The following is a 21,427-nucleotide window of genomic DNA, read 5'->3' as shown; positions in this document are numbered from 1 at the left end:
CCAACATTCATACCATGCCTCCAACTTCAGCATGCAAATATCACAATTATATATTCATGGAGCAGGTAATCATATGATCACAATCATATATATATATATATTCACGGAGCATATAATCATTTAGTCAAGAGCCAGGCTCTATCAAAATCTCATGCTCCTTAATACAATGTGCAGGTAAAGCATTTACATTCTATTTAGGCAGTTAAGCACATAACTACAAAAATAGTTACCATTCCCTGAGTGAAGCTATCTTCAATGACGAGTGTACATTCCCAGCTTTTCTTCAGGAACCATAAACCTTGGCATGCTCTGATACCAAAATTGTAACGCCCTAAACTCCAGGGACCGTTACGGTGCACATTATAAACAGTGCTAAACTCGCTAGTCGAGTCATTTGGCCATAAACGCGTAACTAAGTATGATTAGCGGTTTAGGGATTAAAATTTTTGGTTAAGATATAACGTTTCACTGGAACGTTTACTATATACATTGGGATCCCAAAAAAAGTATAATTTAGAGGTCCATTACAAGAAAATATTTACAACCAGCCGATCTAAGCGGCAAAACAGGGTTTAACCCTAGTTTCTCTTTCAACCCTCGGTCGTGGCGGTCGAGCAGCCGCATATGTACACATCGTCACCTAAGCTCTCCAACTCAAGGATGGTCCAGCTTTCTTTTGCCTTTACCTGCACCACATAGCACCCGTGAGCCGAAGCCCAGCAAGAAAACTCAATATGCTCATGAACAGTATTAACATGTCATCAAATCATAACGTGCATGCCTAGTAATAATAGCCTTCATCATGCATGCAAGCAGGTGCAAACCAATTATTATGGGGTCCTGCATTTGAATAGATGACTAATGAGTCAATCTCTGAGGACCTGCTTCTTGAGTAGATGACTAGTAAGTCAATCTCGGAGTGGGTGACTAATGAGTCACACCCTGCATAGGTGACTAATGAGTCATACTCTGTATAAATGACTAATGAGTCATACCCTGTGTAGATGACTAATGAGTCCATCTCTGTCTAGGTGACTAATGAGTCACACTCTGTATAGATGACTAATGAGTTTATCTCTGTGTGGATGACTAATGAGTCATACCCTGTATAGGTGACTAATGAGTCACACTCTAGAGGTCTCATACCCTCCTAGCCATGTGACATGTAGGTCACCTTAGCCTTTCTGGCTCTGGCTCTAATTAACTAGCCCTTAGACTAGACAAGCGCTTTTAATTTTCATCGAACTTGAGATCGGTCCGGCATTAATGCTCATTCGAGTCATTCAATGTAGATGTCGATTAGATCTAATATTTTATTGGCTTGCGTTAAACACGCTAAGACCGTCCTTGACTTATGAGTCAATACCACGTGACCAGTGCTCAGTACCACTGCCGAACTTGACTAATGAGTCACAGCTTCACAGCTGATACTAACACCATTGCCAATTCTGACTAATGAGTTAGTGCCATGCACAAGTAAGAAATGCTACCAGGCATATATCATATGTCAAATATCCAAACATAGGGCATTCAGCATGCTTACTTATCAGTGACTAGCACAATTATGATCATGCACAAACACAGAGACTCAAGCTTTGATCAATCTCATATTCAACATTCATGGCATGCCCTAAACACATGTTTCTCGTGCCTTACATGCATCACATTTAAACACCCGACATGCCTCAATAATAACCATACACAAGTGAGCAAGATTGCTAAGCATTTGATATGTTATCAATGTTCACATTTAAACATCCAACATGCATCAAGAATAACCATGCATGTCACATATGGGATGCAGTTTTCTTACCTTTGGTACAAGCACAGGTCACCAATAAACGAGCCACAAGCACGATCCTTACTCCAAGTCTCTAGTGATAACCTAGTCACAACCACAAATGGTGATCCAATGAGTTCAAGTTCTAAAACCAAGACCTAGCCTCTGAGACATCAAATTCCACTAAACCGGGTAGTAGGAACAATCCTGAGGCCTAAGGTTTGAGTTCCCACACTAAAAACATTAATTTGGCAAAAAACAACACCAAGCGCCGCGGCCCCCTATCCAAACACCATGGCCCCCAGCATACACACAGCCTTCCACCTGCTTCTTCAAGTTTGGGTCGCGGCGCCCAAGAACAGGGCCGCGGCCCAACCTCGGACCAGCCATTTTTCCCCGTTTTCAACCTTTTAAAACATCCAAAAAAAACATATCCAAACATCTCCAAACCAAAAATCAAAGTTCCCAAACACCCCCATGATCCAAAACCAACAAAACCTAAGTCTCAAATCACCCAAAAACACATCAAAACACAAAATCCAATTCAAGCTTAAAAACTTTAATAACTTAGAACTTAAAACTTGAATTACCTCTGATTGAGTTGTTTCCAACTAAATTATTATACTCATAAGCTTCTAATCTTTCCTAGGATCGATATGCCTCGATCCTCGCTTGAATCCGATTCCTAGAACTCAAGTTACCTTCTAAAATGCGATCGGGAGACGAAAATGGAGCTTTGAGGGAGAGAGAATGTACAGAACGTTCTTTTTATTTCTTAAAAGGTTACTTCAAGCTTAAGTAGCTTTCACCAAATCCTAACACTCGGGGTCTCGAAAACACCCCCGGGGACAAAATAGTCAAAACCTCCATAAATTCCCCATGATCTTACTAACTCCCAATTATCACTAAATGTTGATTCCCATTACCCAATAACCCAGTAATGCTCTAAATACCCCTTGACTCACTCTGAGTCAAGAATAAATCTCATTGTGACTAATCCACTAGCTTACCTCCTAGGATTGTCTCGTGCTGAGTAACCCTAGCATAACCAAATAGTAATAAAGCACCACACACACATATCACATATATGCCAAATATGCCCGAAATGGCCAAACTATGAAAATCACCCAATTACTCTAAAATGGGTTCACATGCATATTTAATACACCTAAACATGAATATTATCATTTAATAGCATAATAAATCAATTATGGCCCTCCCGGCCTCCTAATCAAGGTCCTAAACCTTATTATGAAATTTGAAGCATTACAGGTTCCAAATGATAAATTTGGGCGTGAACAAACCATAACATACATCAAAGATCCTACTGCACTAGAATATAGAACTCTAGACATATAAGCAACATCTTTATCTGATTGAGGTGATAGAGCATATGAAAGTCTGAAATATGTTGCTAATGGAATACTAACAGGTTTAGCATTTTGCATATTAAACCTCTTAAGAACTTTCTCAATGTATCTGTTGGTATAAAATATGATAAATTATGATACGCAGCTGAATAGGTCTTTTAAATAAAATTAATAATATCAGTCAGGATCATATATATATTAAATAAAACACAGATAGATTAAATATTACCTCTTGTATCCTATAAAGAGTCTACGAATCTTTTTGTATAAATCAACGATCTTCCTATCCTTATTCTGAAAGTTCACACCTTGATCTTCCAGACCAATCCTTAAACACACAAGGACGTGTGTGGGCATGTAGGATTCAAAATGTTAATTTAGACTCTCTAGATGTTCTCAACAATAAGATCTAGAGAGGTTTGAGAAGAGAGAGGTTGATGAAATTAGAATTTCAGGTTTAAGAAATTATATCGTTTCTTTTCTTGAGAGAAAGTCTCATAGTTAATTGCTTAATTCAACTTCTTAAAAGTATCATGTCTTTTCAGGTTTATAAAGATAATTAACTAATTTAATTAAACTTTATTTTATTTAACATAAAAATGATCAGTTACATCTATTTAATTATTTAATTTAAATCATATTTAAAAAATAATTAAATAAACAAATTAATTTGAAATTCAAAATTTAAATCCCAGAGATATTTCTATCCCTGAGTGGCGCCACACACACTCACTGTACAGTGAGTGTGTCGTGAGCCGCGTTAGGGTTTTCCCTAATTTTTTTATTTGTTTCTTTAATTAATATTTAAGATAATATATTTATCCCAAAATAAATATCAGTCAATTCAAAATTAATTTTATCTTAAAATATCAATTTTAAATAAATATCTTATTATAAATAAGACAATTATTAATCTATCTCTATAATTAAATAATTAATTAATTCACAATTAATCAATTGCCTATAATTATCACATAACTATTTCTTTGCCTTGGAAAATTAATTCATTTGCAATTAAGTCTTTCTCTCTACAAATCTTTGTTTTGACATCCTTACCCTTGACAATGTAAAACAAAGGTGATCTGGGGACCATAAACCTATAATACGAAGCTCAAATAAACCATATTATTAATTAAACTCTTTAATCTAATAATCTTATTTAGTAATTCTATGATTACTCCACTATAAATATGGAATTGCACTCTAAGTATTTATAGAATTATATTTATAGAGTTTTCTCTTGTAGTCCATTGATATAATCAATAAAAGTAGTTATGTCCTCCATTTATTGGTTCGTTAATTAGAGCTAATCAAAATTATCGTTTTACCCTTCTAATTACATCTTTATCCTTAAGTACTATTAATTCACTAGCGAATAATTAATCTATAATCAAATTATAGATTTGAGCTCAATAATTATTCAGTTCCAGAATTAACCCTTAAGGGAACCAATATTCGATCCGTTAGAAAAGTATGGATTCCATTATTGGAAATCATGTTCCCTGCCATTCATGATATTGAATCTACAAAACAAAAGTCATTAGCCTTATTATACTAAGAAACCTTAACGAGTGAATCAAAAGATCCAATATGCACAAATAGGAGCTCATGACAACTCAAGATTTAGACTGTTCTACAAATGATCATCTATTATAATAAGAATTAAATCTTTATAGAAAACGGTAAGTTTATAAAGATAATTAATTCATATCGGTCATGTCATATATAATCTCTATTATATACAGTATTTTTACCAAGATGTCTATCCACATCAGTAATTTGAATCTAGATCACTTGCATCTCATATGCTTAGTAAACCACACTAGTAACCATTCATTAAAGATTCATTACTTTAATATGTTATTAACTATTTTATTCATTATATATGATCTTAATTCTCTCGTACTAGTACAAGATTATATTCTCATGAATGAATATGGAATTTTCTTGATATTATTATATAATTAATTCAAACAATAATTATAATATTCATGGTTGTATTGTGATTAAATGTTTCTAAATTCATGTTTTAATTATTTAATTACTTATGTTTCTTTAATTATCAAAATTTGCATTTATACTTTGAATATGGTTCTTTATTAGTCTATAGGGTTCGAAATATTATATTATTCTCATTATTAATTGTTGATTTAATAAAGTATAAGCCTTATATCCCCAACATGAACCTTCTTAATCTCTTCTGTACTCTTGGCCGCTATCAACATATCATCTACATACAAGACCAAATACACAAAAGACCCATCTTCAATCTTTTTGAAATAATTAAACACAACTATCATAACTACTGCTTCTAAAGTCATGACTAGTCATAAATGAGCAAAACCTCTTGTACCACTATCTGGGTTATTGTTTCATGCCATAAAGAGAATTTTTAAGAAAACACAGTTAATCCTCTTTTCCTGAAATAGTAAAGCCCTCTGGATGCTGCATATAAATATCCTCTTCAAGTTGTCCATGCAAAAAAACAGTCTTCACATCCATCTGCTCAAGATCAAAGTCATGCAGTGTCACTATACCAAGTAAGGCATGAATTGAACTATGCTTGACAACAAGAGAAAAAACACTGTTGTAATCAACACCTGGAATCTAACTGTATCCTTTAGAACCTAGTCTTGCCTTGTACCTGGGTTGTTCAACTCCTGGTGTGCCTTCTTTTCTTTTAAAAACCCATTTACAACGAATAGCTTTCTTACCCTTTGATGGGTGTCGTATGTCGTATCAAATTTTAATATATTTTTTTAATCACTTATACGAGCTAGTTCAGTATATCGGTAAATAAGGGCCGAACCCACGAGGACTATGATCAAATTATTATTCAAAATAACAACTAAATAGAAATTAAATAAGGGTTTTAATTTTAAAAAACTGAAAACCTAAAATAAAATAATGATCAAAGAATATATAACTAAGGATATAACGATATTAAAGAAATAGTCAAGAATTACTCTCCACCTTCAACAATTAATCTATCAACAATGACAAATAATATTCCTTATTACAAATAAAACTATTAACCCCGCAGATAATGTTATATTATTTCATATAATATAATATTAGATTAAATAATGTGACAAAATGTGATTTATCACACAAATGTGATTTGTCACGCCTTGTAACATATTATTGAGAGTCACAAAATTGGACTAATGTGTGTGCCCAAATGTGACATATTTTGGAGTTACAAAATCAGTTACAAATTTGTAAATCCCAAATATTACCCAATAATGTGTATATTATATGTTACACATTTGAGATTGGATTTCATAAATTCATGATGATATATGACTGTTGGAGACATGTTTTTAACTCCCAATAGGTGTTTGGAGGTTACAAAATCATGTGGGAAAGGATTTGGAACGTTTTGGAACGTTTTGGAAAAATAACTTTTTTGTGCTGAAAATGGCCTGTGGCCGCGGCCTGGGGGACAGAAGCCAGTGGCTGCGGCCACTGAAAAGTTCTGGTCGCGGCCAGTGAGGCTGACAGCCTATGTGAATTTTCAGTTTTTTCCAAATTGAACGGTTCTAACATCCCAAATAACTCTCAAATCTCCATTTTAATTCCATAAACATCCAATTAAACATTGGTAACAGCCATGGGGGTTGGTGGAATTTGAAATTCAAATGGGTATCTCAAACTCTATAAATAGGAGCCTAATGCTCACTTGTATGACACACCATTTTTCATCCACAAAGCACTTGGCTGAAAAATACACCTTGAGGCTTGATTATTCCAGAGAGCTATTTCCTAGAGAGATCCCTTAGTGCTTAGAGAATAGGGGGAAATAAGCTTTTCGACAAAGGTCTTGAACCTTGTTCAAGTTGGTGATCCCCACTACTCTACACTTTGGTTGTGTGAGAGTTTGTTTGTGTTTTCATTCTTTTACTCTTGTTCTTCTTATTTACTTGTATTATTATAGTATTGAGTTTGTAATCTTCTTCCTCCACATCCTTTTTATTTACTTGTATTTTTGAGCAATTGAGTTGTAATACTTATTTAATCAATATTATCTTGTCCATTGTATTTTTGCATAGAGTTGTATTTGGTTTTTCCATAATTCCATTGAGCAATTATAATATATATTCTCTAACAATCAAAAGCTTATATTTCCTTTTCAATGGAAGGAGAAACCATAGAGATGTTGTGAGGATCCAAAGATGGTAAGATAAGGTAATGTTCTTCTTTGGTTTTCTTAGAAGATCTAATGGTTTTCTTATAGTGATTGAAATGAGAAGAAGAAAATGTTATAAGTGAGGTTCATTGTTTTCTAATCTCCTTTGTTTTTCAAATATAGTGGTTAGATTAGAAGATAATTCAATATGTTGAGTTTTTGTTATATGTGATTAATATGTAAATAATCTAGTAGATTATTGGGTAATATGATAAGCATGTTATAGAATTGTCTTATTGTGAGATAATGATAAATTATTGAGATGACAATTTATGAGTTTTATATGACATGCCTATATATTGATTTTGTGAATCAATAGAATATATCAATATGTGGATATGTGAATTATTATATGATATTTGTAATTCATGTTTTCATATTAATAAAGAGTCATATTAGTATGATATTAGTCATGTATGTTGACAACTATGTGAAATCATAATCATGCAAACATTTGTGAGATGTTAATATGTTTTATCCTATATTGATGAGAATTATCATGATTATTATGGTGTGCCATATAATATGATTATTAAGGTGATAATAATATTAATATGTTTTATCCTTTATTATTGCAATGTGATGAGTTACCATTTATTTGGTAAATAAAGAGAATTATTTGGAAATTAAAATTCTCATTTAAAGTGTTGAGCATCTCAATTATGAGATAAGAAAAGATGAACCTAAGGGGGTTACATCTTTTGACAAGTGTCTTGCCATTGCAAGAAAAATGAATCAAAGTGGATTCAAAAATTTTGGGATGACATATTGACTCAATAGACTTATAATCTAGAGTGTGGTCAAATAAAATATATTTGAGAATTATTTAGTGACAATAATTCTTAAATATTAAATATTCAATGAGGAGACATTTTCAAAATTGGAGAAGCAATTTTGAATCTTTACATCAATGGTGAATAAAAGATAACTTTATTCATTTTGGTTAAAGTTGGTGATATGTTTAAATTAATCTCAATGAGAAGATAATTTTAAACAAAAACATAAGAAATTAAAGTATTATTCTATGATGATTCTTTATTCTGCTATGAGACATTTGTGTGAGACATTAACAAAGTTTCAAAATGAACTTGTTAAAATAATAGGTAAGTGTGTAGACCTATTGTTTCATAATGTGATTATTTGTTTGAGAAATTCTCACACTACACTTGTGTTCACATTTTATTTTGTGAAATATATAAAGAAAGCAACCAAGTGAAAGTTACTTTCAAATAAGTGTGTCTTGCTTTAGCAAGTAAATGAATCAAGACAAACATTGAGGTTTTTTATCTTGATCTATTGAGTGTTTATCATGAATCTTAAGGACTCATGATGAACTTTGAGAATTATAGGTCTAGATTTATCTTGGAGGATAAATGACTTATTAGAAATGAAGAGATTTCTATTTTAAAGTGATATTTTATTGTCACTATGTGAAAAATGTGGGGGTAATGCTCCAAAGTTAATCAATTTATTGTTAATTAATTGATTAATTTGGTCATTCTATCAAATAGGTGATTTGGAATTCCACATTCTAAATCACATTGGCTATATGTGTATAGAATGGATAAATCTAGACATGCTTGGTGTCTAAAGTTAATGTTTGTAATATTTTGATTCAAGAAGGAATCAATTTAAAACATAAAGGAGAATTTTAAAAACAAAGAGGTTTCTAGAATTAATATTCAAATGTTTATCTTGGATATTAAACTATAAAATAGTGGAGGTGTTGACTATGGTCAAAATCACTATTTTAAAGAGGTAACTATTTTAATCAAACTATGTCTAGCAACAAAGTTTGAATAAAATAATGAGAGTGTCTAAGTATGCATACATGAGGAAAGAAATGATTCAAATGGAATTATTTCTACATCTCAAGAGGTGGGACTTAGACTCCCTAAAGAGATTTACGGTTGATGGTAACCTATCTCAATACTAGTTACCAAACTAGTATTAGGTTCAATAGGTAATAACAAGTCAATCAAATGAATAGATAGTAGTACTCAAATTTTGTCTCATCTGAGATATGAGTACTAGTGTGTTACCAAAATGAGGGTTAAAACCGAAAGGTTTTTTTAATAGAACTCAGTCTTGAAAAGACAAGTATTTTAGGGTAACAAAATACTGTAAGAGTTCTACCTATATAGACCTAGGGGTGGTGCCGCCCCTCATGAAAATTAGGAGTCATTCTCAAGAAAAGTCTATGAATGGAATGTGCACATAGCCATTAACGGTGCAAAAGCGAGACATTGAGGTCTCAAGTGAACACAGTAAAGGTGTGTGTGTTATCACCGGTTTGTTATCAAGGGATAGTGGTTCAATGCTTCGGCAACCAAAATTTCAACAAACTTTGTGATAATTACACTAAGGTAAAATTCAAGTCGAAAGACATTTTACTTTATGCACCAATGCAAAGGTTTCTATAGAGAGTGATTATTTAATCAAGTGGGGGAATATTATATTTTAATATAATGTTTGATTGATTAAATAAGTGTTACAAAAAGTGATTATTTAATCTAGTGGGGGAATGTTATATTATTTCATATAATATAATATTAGATTATAGAATGTGACAAAATGTGATTTGTCACACCTTGTAACATATTATTGAGAGTCACAAAATTGGACTAATGTGTGTGCCCAAATGTGACATATTTTGGAGTTACAAAATCAGTTACAAATTTGTAACTCCCAAATATTACCCAATAATGTGTATATTATATGTTACACATTTGAGATTGGATTTCATAAAGTCATGATGATATATGACTGTTGGAGACATGTTTTTAACTCCCAATAGGTGTTTGGAGGTTACAAAATCATGTGGGAAAGGATTTGGAACGTTTTGGAAAAATAACTTTTTTGTGCTGAAAATGGCCTGTGGCCGCGGCCTGGGGGACAGAAGCCAGTGGCCGCGGCCACTGAAAAGTCCTGGCCGCGGCCAGTGAGGCTAACAGCCTATGTGAATTTTCAGTTTTTTCCAAATTGAACGGTTCTAACATCCCAAATAACTCTCAAATCTCCATTTTAATTCCATAAACATCCAATTAAACATTGGTAACAGCCATGGGGGTTGGTGGAATTTGAAATTCAAATGGGTATCTCAAACTCTATAAATAGGAGCCTAATGCTCACTTGTATGACACACCATTTTTCATCCACAAAGCACTTGGCTGAAAAATACACCTTGAGGCTTGATTATTCCAGAGAGCTATTTCCTAGAGAGATCCCTTAGTGCTTAGAGAATAGGGGGAAATAAGCTTTTCGACAAAGGTCTTGAACCTTGTTCAAGTTGGTGATCCCCACTACTCTACACTTTGGTTGTGTGGGAGTTTGTTTGTGTTTTCATTCTTTTACTCTTGTTCTTCTTATTTACTTGTATTATTATAGTATTGAGTTTGTAATCTTCTTCCTCCACATCCTTTTTATTTACTTGTATTTTGAGCAATTGAGTTGTAATACTTATTTAATCAATATTATCTTGTCCATTGTATTTTTGCATAGAGTTGTATTTGGTTTTTCCATAATTCCATTGAGCAATTATAATATATATTCTCTAACAGATAATACTTAAGCAGTCAATCATCTCAGTTTCCCTATTATAATTAATTAAAGTTAAGCGATCTTAATTAACCATTTTTACCCAACAATAAACTCATTAAGCATGTGATCTATTTAACCTAGTAAAAGCATTACACTCTATGGAAACAGGTTAATCTAGGCAACAAACTCATTAAGCATGCAATTCATTTAACATAGGTTCTATTTTTCATCACAATCAAGATACCCGTCACAATATCCTAATTGTAAACTATCACTCTACTTAGAATCCTAAACTATTAGATGAATAGCAATCCTAAGATGATAGTAGAACAATGCAAAACCCTAATTAGTGGCCATCAAAATAAGATTTTACAAGATTCATAACTTTCAAATAGAAGTAATTTAATATAAGGGAAGAAAATGAATAAAATTCATCAATGCATTCAAGATCTCATGTCTAGGGTTTTGAAATAACCATCAACTATAAAGAAAACTACTCCATAATCACACTCATATTCACAAACATAAATATTCAATGAAAATAAAAGAGTTTTGAGATGAAAGAAAAAACTAGATTGAAGAATGTATTTGTTGATGTCTTTTCTCCTCCTCTACTGCTCTAGCCTCTAAAATTCGCAATCCAAAATTGTATTCAAACTTAACCCTAATCCCTTTTATAGCCCATTAAAAATTACATTTAAAAATTAAAATTTTAAGAAAAATGCTATCGCAGGCCGCGACCACTGCTACTTGGTGGCCGCGGCCACGGGACATTTCTGGGCAGCTACGCACGGCGGCCGCGGCCACTACTCTCTGACTCCCAGGGCGTGGCCAGTGAATGTTGGTGTTGCGGCCACGGCCCAAAATCTGCTCGCATACTTTTTCTTCATAATCTTCAACTTAAGCTTGAACCTTGGATTTAGGGACTTCTAAAACACTTCAAACATATCTCAAACTTCATTTTCTTGAGTCCTATCATTGCACATCCATTCCTAACCACAAAAATATATCAAATTCATCAATAATACTTTATAAAGTATTTTATGGTTAAAAATCAAAGACTCATAAAAAAAAGCTAAGAACACCTAAAAACACTTGAAATTAACATTATCTAAATGTGAAAGGATAACAAATATAATATCCAAAATGCCCTTATCACCCTTAGGTAAATGCATGTGTCAGCCTTTTGAAGTGACTCCATCTCCTTATGCATAGCTCTAATCCAATTGTTAGCATCCTTACAATTAATAGCCTCATAATAAGTAGAAGGTTCTTCACTAAAATCAATATTATATGTCACATTTAAAGCATTAGCAACAAAATCTGCATCAGCATATGTGTGTGGATGCTTAATAATTCTTTCATCTTTGTCTGTTGTTATAGAATATTGTGATTGTGCTTGAATTAGTGGAGATGTATGTAATGGCCCACTACTCTAGACTATTTGGACCATTAACGAAACTATACCTAAAACTTACATTTTTACGAAAATACCAGAATTTATTGAGTAACTTGCAAAATGAGAGTTATTTACAAACAAACAGAATACTAAGAAGGATTATGGGATCCCATTGTTTTTAAAACAAAAGATGATTTAAAAATAAAAGGCATTACATATTTGGTGCGGAAAAATACACATAAAATCATAAAAAAATTTAAAAGGAGACTACATCCTCGAATCGAATAACGCTCGGCCCCCTTGACTCCATTCACCATCGATACACATCCTCCAAGCGTCACGAATCTTACCGCCTCTAAAGCTTATTTTCCTGCACATAAACAGAAAGGAGTGAGCCTAATGCCCAGCAAGGAAAATCTAACACATAGTCATAAACATAAACATAATTTCATAATAACGTAAAGACATATCATAACACATAATTCACTTATTATAATGGCCATTATTACTTGGGGTCCCATAGACTAAACAAGCTTATGCCCATGAGATTAGTGGGATCCTACCAGCTAAATAGGCTTATGCCCACAATCTTTTTGGGGTCTTGTTAGTCAAATAGGGCATATGCCCAAGCCTACAACATACACATCAATAACATATTCATAACATATGAAAACATAACACATAAAATAGCATAAACATAAACATATAGATTCTAGCCTATTTTCCTTACCAAAGTTACCGGGATTATGGACTGAGTTGGGACTTTTGGAACACTCCTAAAACCATAAGAAAGAGTGAGTCTAAGAAAGGAGATGAAATGAAAGAGATGGAAAGACTAAACCATAAAAAAAAACATACTTACCGACTTATATGCTTAAGAGCTTGGATTCCCTAACCAAAATAAGAATAAGGTTAGGGGACTGAGTAGAAGGTTTTGAGAAAGGAAAATAACATAAAATACAGAAAGGAACTAGAGTTTTGGGTTTACCTCAAAGATTGCAAGATCAATCTAACATTCACCGAAATACTATAGAACTCACTTCCCAAAGTGTTTGATAAGCTTATGATGTTTAAGCTTATAGTTTTTCCCCCAAACCAAGTGTTTACACTCTCACACTCACTTAACACTAGCAGCTTCTGAACTTAGAGTAAATGGTGAATTATGGCTGGGTACTAGGTCCTATTTATAGAGTTTGGGAATGAAAATATCTTGATTTTACTTGAATAAAAATAATGGCTTTTTAGGTGAAAATCATTTGAATAATCGTTCAGCAGAGGCTGAAGACTCGTTCAGAAGATGCTGGACTGTTGAAGGAGTTTGAATGGCTGAAAGGAAAAGAATTCAAAAGTATTTGAAAACATGCTAGTGGAGGCGATATATCGCCCCCTATAGGCGATATATCGCCTGGACCTTTGTTCCCGAGGCGACCGTGCATCGATTCTTGTTTTCCGTATCTACGTGCTGCGATATATCGCCCCCTATAGCTGCGATATATCAGCATACGCTGAATATTTAAACACGAATTTACACATTTTTAGCTAAGTTTGAATGGAGTAAACAGCCTTAACTAAGCCCCCAACGTACTCAAAGCTGCTGACTGGCCCTATAACATTCAAATTTTACCCTTATTTAATTTAATCCTCAAAAATACTTAATCCTTAATTACCATTCATAACATGTGCTTAAAATCCTATTGGTTGATGTCTAAACCTTATAATATAATAATATAATCCTTAATATCAGTCACATTAATCAAACCTTAGGTTATACTTAATATTCTTAAACTATAGGTTAAACTTAGAAAATCTATAAGTACTACTATGAGTGTCCAAATAATTCCCGGTCTGAACCAAAAATCCATAGTAACAAAGATAACACTAAACATACTATAATACTACTAAACAATTAGCTAAGTAAAGTTCTTGGACTCTACAATGTATCATCACTTTGTACCTTAGAACTGGACTGAGAATAACTTCCTGAAACAGTTTCTGAATCAAATTGTAATTCCTCCTGGAAGCTAGAACTCTGGTTTTCCTTATCACATGAATCTTTAGAAGGTAAATCATTAAGCATATCATTTTCATAAAAAATTAACATCTCTGCTAACTATAACCTTACTAGTTTTTGGGCACCAAAGTTTATATCTTTTAACACCGTCTTTGAAACCAAGAAATACACATTTCTGAGATCTAGGTTCCAATTTTCCATTATTAACATGTGCATAAGTAGGGAATCCAAAAATTCTTAAACATAATAATCAGTAGGAGTGCCAGACCATACCTCTTGCAGAGTGTTTTTGTCAATAGCAGTCAAAGGACAACGATTAATTAGAAAACATGATGTAGAAGCGGCTTCAGCTCAAAAAGACTTTGGTAGATTAGCATTTGAGAGCATGCATCGCACCTTCTCCATCAGAGTCCTATTCATTTGCGCTACAACATCATTTGTTGTTGTGTACGAGGGACCATAAGATGTCTCAGAATACCCTCAAACTTGCAAAGAGTATTAAACTCACCAAAACAAAACTCCAAACCATTATCAGTGCGAAGACATTTTCCTTGCCTTTCAGTCTGCTTCTCAATCAATGTTTTCCACTGTTTGAAAGCCAATGCATCGCTCTTATGCTTCAGAAAAGAAAAAAAAAACCCAAACTTTTCTAGAGAAATCATCATTAATAATCATCATATAACTCACGCCTCCACTAGAGAGTATTGTGGACTAGCCCTATAAGTTAGAGTGAACATAATCAAGAATTCCTTTAGTGTTGTGAATACCCTTAGAGAATTTGACTCTCTTTTGCTTCCCAAAAACACAGCGCTCACAAAACTGCAAATGACTAATGCTCTAACCATTTAGTAATCCTCTTTTACTCAACTCTGCCATGCCAGTCTCACTCATATGCCCAAGACGCATATGCCAAAGTCTAGTAAAGTAATGACCCAACTATTTCTAAGACCTTGGACCATTAAAACTACTAGACATGACTACTATTTTGGGAAACATACATAAGAAATAACATATCTTTATTGAAAACCCAAAATATTGTATCAAATATAAGATAATATAAAAATATAAAATGTGATAAATATGGTATGGGATCCCGTTGTTTATAAAACATAAAACATAAACTTTAATTCAATTGTTCAAAAACTAAGTGTGGAATTACAAAAGAAACATAATTCAAAAGACTAAATAGCGTCATCCTCGATTGACACGCAGTCCATTCATTTCATTCATCCTTAACACACAAGTCAAGCTGCCAAAAATCCTTCCACCTTCCATATTCATTTTCCTGCATCACACTAAAAAAAAAGGAGTAAGCCTAATGTCCAGCAAGGAAAATCTACTAACACATAAATCATAAATCATAAGACTAAATTATAAACATATACTATAAAATATATGACTATAAAAACATATATCATATAGGACTACAATATTAATGGTCATTAACTCATTAAGATGGCATGTGATAAACCATCTAGGTCCTCTATCTACTAATCGTGGTAGGTTAGATCACATGGTAGTATATGATAACCCATCTAGCACCTCTACTAGTCGAGGTAGGGTAAATCATAACTCTAAACCATGAAAATGATAAATAATCTTGGGGTTTGCTATCTAAGCAACTATAAGCCCCAAATGACTATAAGACATATTTATACATATATATACATATTATAACATAAAACATATCATAACATAAACATATAAGCACATAAAATCTATCCTATTTTCCTTACAAAAAACCGGGATATTTGGGAACAAGAACGGGATTAGAACACTCCTAAAAACCAACAGTAAGAATAGTGAGTATCTCTAAAGAATAAAGATGAAATGAGAACTAAACCATCAAGAATAAACTTACCAAGAAGAACCTTAAGTTTCAAGAAACTTAAATACATAATCAAGAATCACAAACAAGAGTTAGGATCTGAATAAAAGAAAACTAAAGAACCATAAAGAACTAATCTTAGGGATAAGAATACCTTGAATGATCTTATGGATTGATCTAAACCTCAATACCAAAATCTCACTATATCTCACTTCCCAAGTGTTTAGAAAAGCTTAGAGTGATAAATCTTTTAACCCAAAACCCAAGTGTATCTCTCTATAGTAACACTAGCAACTTGGAGGCTCTGAATAATTACTTGAAGAATGAAGAACATGGCTGAGTACTAGGTCCTATTTATAGAGTTCAAGGAGTGAAACTAACCCCTTTTAATTTGAATAAATAAATGATTATAAAATGAAAAAGATTTGAATTTTCGTTCAACAGACTCCCAGAACTCGGTCAAAATTGTTCAAAGGCAGGTGCAAGTGATTAAGGCTATTTTTAAATTCAAAAATCATCAACATTCAAAAATACATCACCATGGGCGATATATCGCCTACCCTGGGCGATATATCGGCTCCACCCTAATCCCAAGCCCCGTTCGATCGTTCGTACAAAGTCGACGTGTTTTCTGTATCTTTCGTAGGCAATATATCGGCCCCTAAGCTGCAATATATCGGCATACGTTGATATATCAAACACGTATTTGCACTTTTTTAGCATATTTTGAATTGAGTAAACAACTTTGACTGAGTCATAATAAGGTCCTAATAGTTTCTGGAAGGTTCTAGAGCTTCTAGATCTTTCTTTTAATTAAACCATTCATCAAAATACTTAAATCCTTAATAAACATGATTATGACGAGTGTCATGCTCTTAATGGTTCTATCTAAACCTTAGGTTATAATAAATATATTTCTAGAACCAGCAATATTAATCAAACCTTATGTTATAATTAATATTCTTAAACTATAGGTTAAACTTATAAAATCCCTAACAATTGCTATGAGTGTCCAACTAAGTCTCGGCTTGAACCAAAATCCACGGAATCTAACATACTACAACTAATACTAACTACTACTACTATCTAGCTAGCTAAGTAAATATTCTGGGACACTACAAGTAGCATCAGTGTCTGACAAAGAAGTAGTAACAGTTGCATCACCTATAATAGTAAAACTTTGCAATACATACAAATTAGCTTTTTTCTTATGTCCTTTCATCATAACAAGAGCACCTTTACTAACTTTCAAATTTTCACCTTCATTAGTGTACTTGTACCCTTTAGCACCAAGAGTACTCAAAGAAATAAGATTTCTTTTTAGATCAGGAACATGCCTCACATCCCCAAGAGTCTTGACAACTCCATCGAACATCTCAATTCTGACTGAACCAATACCAACAATTTCGAAGGATGCATTATTACTCATTAGCACAGAACCTTTAGACACAACTTAATATGTTGAAAAGAAATATTTATTAGGACACATATGAAACTTGCAACCAGTATCAAGAATCCAATCCTCACTAGGATCCCAATCAAAAATAACAAGCAACTCTCCATAACTATAATTATCTTCTACAACACCAGCTTGGCCAGAACTTTTAGGTATATTCCATTTTGCACAGCTGCTCTCTCATTCTTATTCTGCAACTTGTAACAATCAGTTTTGATATGCCCATTTTTCTTGCAAAAGTTGAAAAAATTTCTCATTTACTAGACTTTGATCTCTACCTTTAGTATCACTATCAAAATTTCTCCCTTGAGTTTGTCCACAAACAGTAAGGTCTTCTACTTGACCATCGGAACCATTCACAATCTGCTTCATCTTCTACTTTGAAAATAAAGCATCATAAACCTCATCGACAGTAAGAGATTCGCAACTATACATAATTGTATCTCTAAAGGTTGAATATGAAGATGGCAGCAAACATAACAAAATCAAACATAAATCTTCTCCATCGTATTTAACCTCCATAGACTCCAAGTTAGATACAATCTCCTTAAACACAGTTAAATGATTTTCAAGAGACGTACCTTTTGAGAAACGAAGAGAATACAAATGTTACCTCAAATGCAACTTGGTCAAGTTTTTCGTCATACACAACTACTCCAAATTCAACCACAATGTCGCAACACTTTTCTCCTTCATAACTTTCTATAAGATCTGATTAGATAGATGAAGATGAATATGCAATAGGGTTTTTCGATCCTTACGCTCCTTTTCTTCTTTAGTCAGTGGTGATGGCATTTTTCCAATCCCTAGTATTGCATCATCCAAATCCATCTGAGTGAGAACAACCCGCATTTTAACATGCTAAAGTGTAGATCTAGTGTTGCAATCCAAAAGTGGAATATCACGTTTCACAAACGTCATTGCCTAAATCAAACATGTGCAATGATATCACTTGTAGAAAATATAATAATAGAGAATGAACATAAAAGTAAAGATCACACACAAATTACAAAAAAACAAATTTTATTATAATATAATATAGGGTAATTTGTGGTGAACATCCCTATGTAATGATATTTGTAGAGCTTTAGTCCCTAAGTCATTTTTTTTTGTGGAAAAAACTCTATCGTTAGTATTATGGTGCATATGTTGATCCCTCTCTGTTAAGTGTCTTTCAGGAGCCACATGTCCACACTTGATTTGACAAAAAATAAAAAATTTAAAATAAATAAAAAGAATTGTTTTAAAACCTATTTTATTTATTAGCTTTAATTTATTTATTTTTAAATTCATATCGCATATTATGAGGAACTGAACTTCTTCTCTAATCTCAAAATACGATTTTGGGGTTAGGGCTTCCAGCTTCAACTCCAGGCTTAAGGCAATCGATCAATCATGTTTGGGGGTTTGAACACGATTCTTTGAGAGCTTAGGGCTTCAATGATATGGAAATGGGTAGAAAAAGGTATTGCCATTGTCGACCACCAAGGTTAGTGGTAGAGAGAATCTCCTGGACTAACAGAAATCATGGAATTCAAAGTATGCACAAGGTATCAGGTAATAAGAAACATCTTTTTTTTTTTGTTATCTTGGTTGAAGAAAGCAGTATGGGGATTGATTTCATCTATTGAATTCATGGGTTCATCTCAGGTTCATGGAGTGTGTAACTACTTTAAGTGGGTAGACCCTCTTATGTGCCAACGAGCAAAAGAGGTGATCCCAGGGCTATTAAGGAAAATCAATAGCCTAGAATCACAAATTTCCTCTATTAACACCACTAAAGTATGGTCTGGGCATCAACAAATATTTGGTGCTTCATATGAATGTGAAGCACAATCACATACTGAGAGATATGGTGTATGTGAAAGATGTGCATAAAGTAGGCTTAGAGTGCATAATCCATGTGACAATGATCAGTTGAAGAACAATTGGATGTGTTTGTACTTGGTTGTAATTTTCTTGCTTGGTGTAATTTTGGCAAGAATTTTAATGTAAAAGTTTGGTTGTAATTATGTTGGTTGATTATGAATGAAATTAATGGTTGATGCCCACGTTGGTTTTGCATTTGGATGTGAAATTGATAAAATTATGACTATATTGTCCAAGTTTGATTTTCTTAAGCTTGATATGCCCACGTTGGTTTTGCATTTGGTTGATTATGAAATTATTACTATGGCTAATATTGTTGTTTCTGTTTAGTTTTCAATAATATAGATAGATACTCCTTATTTCTTTGTTCTTTTCTTTGCCAATGAGGAATGTAAACATGCAAATTCAAGGTTGATAAAAAAAAACAACTTCAAAACATATATGAAAAATCTTGTAAAGCACCATAACTTGTCAACTTGCAGTTTGACAACACAACCACAAGTCTATGATAATTAAGTAATTGTATCGGACTTGCACCAAAAAAAGAAAGACAACTTAAATAGCAAATCTCAGTTCTAAACTTTACAACCCCAACAAAAAAATGTCATCCAATCTGCCTTAGACAAAATAGAGAAAGAAAACCAACTAATTACTCAAAATACAACCATTGGCACGACCATACATATCACCCAAAAAAATAAGATCAATTATTGTGTTATGCTAATGTTTGGAGGGGTTAGTATTCTATGCACCACTTGTTCCTGCAAAATTTCTTTTGGCCTTTTTTCCAATCTTTTCTTCACTTGGATTTTGGAATGTGGATGACCTCGCCTCTTCTGGGCATGTTGCTACAACAAAAGGCCAAAATAATTTAAAATTTTGAAAACATAATCAAACAACAAAATAAAGAGCAGAGCAAATTTGTTTTACCTCAACCATGGTGGAATTCATGTGTCAATCCTGTGTCCTTTTTGCTTACAATTGCTACAAGTTTTGATTTGGCCAAATCTGCGTGACTTATTTGAACCAGGTGGTGGTTCATCATTTTCCCTATTCCTAGCTTTCTTTGGTCTTCCTGGTAGCTTGGTTTCAGGTGGTGGATAAATTGGATTCAATCATGCATCTAGCCATTTATCTGGACTTAGCATAGGTTGAATACTTCCTTCATATGCTCTCAACAAAGCTTCATTTTTTATAGTACCCATGCACATAACCAAAAATATAATGTCCTATGGCCCAAATGCAGGATAATGCATGGGCACAAGGAATGTCAGATAGCTGAAATTTCCTACAGTCACGGATTCTGAGTTGCAAATTCACTGATGGAGATTCATTGTTGTTTCAATTAACATGAAATGCATATTTATCTGCTCTTGTTGGTAAAAAAAATATTTGGCATATTCCTTCTGCTCATCAAGTATCTTCAAAATTCGTTTGCCAACTGGTTTTGTCCACCTTTCCAAGCTTTGCCTTTTGTTATAAAAGCAACACATAAGCCAAATTCTTATTTTCTCCAGAAAAGTGATGATTGGTTTGTCTCTTGCATAGACTATGGCTGCATTGAAGCTCTCCCATAAGTTGTTTAACAACATATACTCTGAGAAGTGTACCTTGGTCCACTTAGATGGGGTTTTAGCTGCCAGCCAACTCCAAGCACCCATATTGATACATTTTAAAAGATAAATTAATAAGTCAAGACTAATCATTTTTGCTCTAATTATTGAAAACCCTGACTAAGAAAAATAATGGCAATAAGCACATATGTTGACATCTTTAATGTCTTTCATTGCTCGAACAAACTCACGTGTTGTGGTAGTTCTAGCTGCTGCCCACAGAAGTTGTTTAAGTAGAAGCCCAGGAAATTATTTTTTGAAGTTTGAATGGAGGTTTCTAACACAAAACAGAACGTCACATCCATTGAAGATTGATGCGACTGCATTTCCCAACCCTTTTTGACGATCACTCATCACTGTGTTTTGTTTAGG

At 33.3% G+C, this 21,427-nt stretch overlaps 1 long non-coding RNA gene across 1 annotated transcript; it reads left to right on the top strand.

Moving 5' to 3' along the window:
• The first annotated feature begins 18,841 nt into the window (after positions 1–18,841).
• LOC133797219 (uncharacterized) lies at positions 18,842–19,637 on the top strand. The gene is made up of 2 exons (XR_009875622.1): positions 18,842–19,130; positions 19,224–19,637. It is a non-coding gene; the product is annotated as an uncharacterized LOC133797219 (long non-coding RNA).
• Positions 19,638–21,427: the final 1,790 nt, after the last annotated feature.

Source organism: Humulus lupulus, chromosome 8 (genome assembly GCF_963169125.1).
Source record: "Humulus lupulus chromosome 8, drHumLupu1.1, whole genome shotgun sequence".
Classification (NCBI taxonomy): Eukaryota; Viridiplantae; Streptophyta; class Magnoliopsida; order Rosales; family Cannabaceae; genus Humulus; species Humulus lupulus.
Note: the sequence above shows the minus strand (reverse complement) of the source record. Positions and strands in the feature narration are given on the sequence as shown.